The sequence below is a fragment of the Elephantulus edwardii genome, unplaced genomic scaffold, assembly GCF_000299155.1.
Source record: "Elephantulus edwardii isolate Elephantulus edwardi_28Jun2011 unplaced genomic scaffold, EleEdw1.0 scaffold00130, whole genome shotgun sequence".
Lineage (NCBI taxonomy): Eukaryota > Metazoa > Chordata > Mammalia > Macroscelidea > Macroscelididae > Elephantulus > Elephantulus edwardii.
In genome coordinates this window covers 731,566-733,091 of record NW_006399880.1, presented here as the reverse complement: position 1 = coordinate 733,091, position 1,526 = coordinate 731,566, and the positions used below count along the sequence as shown (strand labels likewise).

General features: G+C 45.3%; 1 pseudogene; it reads right to left on the bottom strand.

Moving 5' to 3' along the window:
• Positions 1 to 557: 557 nt before the first annotated feature.
• On the bottom strand, positions 558 to 1,039 carry LOC102847092 (annotated as a pseudogene).
• Between the last annotated feature and the right edge of the window lie 487 nt (positions 1,040 to 1,526).

The window sequence follows — 1,526 nt, the reverse complement described above, 5'->3', positions numbered from 1 at the left end:
TATTATTATTAATTTTAATTAAAATTTACAGAGATTTTGGATTCCCATTCATTCATTGTTGAACTTTACCCCCTGCCCACCCCTTCCTCCATCTCATTCTTCTCTTTGAAAAGTTAAAGAAAAGTTATTTCATTGTTATACAATCCCTCCCTCCAAGACCATTCCACTAAGCAGCGTTCGTTCTGGACTCACGTCATGACAATAATACCTAATCATATATCCCTTTTAAACAGTTCTCTCTCTCATCTGTTTCAATGCAGTATACATAATTTATCCCCTCTTTCTAAGAGTCTCCCCCCACCCCATGTCAGTCCCATTTTACAACAGTGGCACTACTCAATATTTGTCCTTTTGTGACTGAGATGTTTCACTCAGCATATTCCTCCAGGATTATCCATTTTGAGTAATATTTCATGAGGTCCTTGTTTTTCTTTCTCTCCCCACCCCGCCCAGTTTCCAAAAGCTTTATTGGTAGATTTGCTTTAGAAAAGGACCCTCAGCCCTCCCATTTCCAAGCCTGGAATGAAGAGCTGTGTACAGGAGCACATGGAGCAGTCTCAAACCAGGAGGATGCTCCTGTCGTCCTCCTCGTATTCGTAGATGCAGTCATGGCCACAAAGCTTGTAGTCAACCAATTCCTCTGGCTTAACCCATAGACTGATTTCTTTCTTGGCACTTTTTACTGAATCACTGCCGTGGATGATGTTCCTGCCAACTTGAATACAGAAGTTCCCCACAAATAGAGCCTGGTTTAGAATCTGCTGGGTTGGTTTCTCCAAGCATCACTCGCCCGGTTTTGACCACATTCAGCCCCTCCCAGACCATGGCCACAACTGGTCCCGAGTTCATGTACTTCACCCGGGAAGAATGGGCGGTCGTCTTTCAGGTCAATATAGTGCTGCTTCAGATGCTCCTGACAGAGATTCTTGGTCACAAGGTGGAATCCTTTCTGCTCAAAACGCTTGATGATCTCATCCACCCGGCCATGCTGCACGCCGTACGGCTTGATGGCGATGAAGGTGCGCTCCCTGTTGGCCATGGTGCTGGACTCCCGGAGGAAGAGCAGGCGTGGGGCGCGACAAGAGCAGGTGAAGAGGCCTACAGCAACTACCGGCCCGGAACTGTGCTCGAGTTCCTTGTTTTTCAATGCAGCACAGTATTGCATTGTGTGAATATACCACAGCTTTTCTACCCATTCATGAACTCTTTGCTATTGTGAACAAAGCCATGATAAACATGGGTGTGCATGTATCTACTGGGGTGGCGGTTATGGTTTCTTTGGGGTATATTCCAAGTAGTGGAATTGCTGGGTCAAACGATATTTCTGACTTTTTGAGAAAGCACCAGACTGCCTTCCATAGTGGTTGCACCATTTTAAACTCCCACCAACAGTGAATAAGGGTTCCAGTTTCTCCACAACCTTGCCAGCATTTGTTGCTTGCTGTTCTGTTAGAGTTTGCTCTTCTGACTGGGGTGAGATGATATCTCATAGTTGTTTTGATTTGCATCTCTCTTAGAGTTAGGGA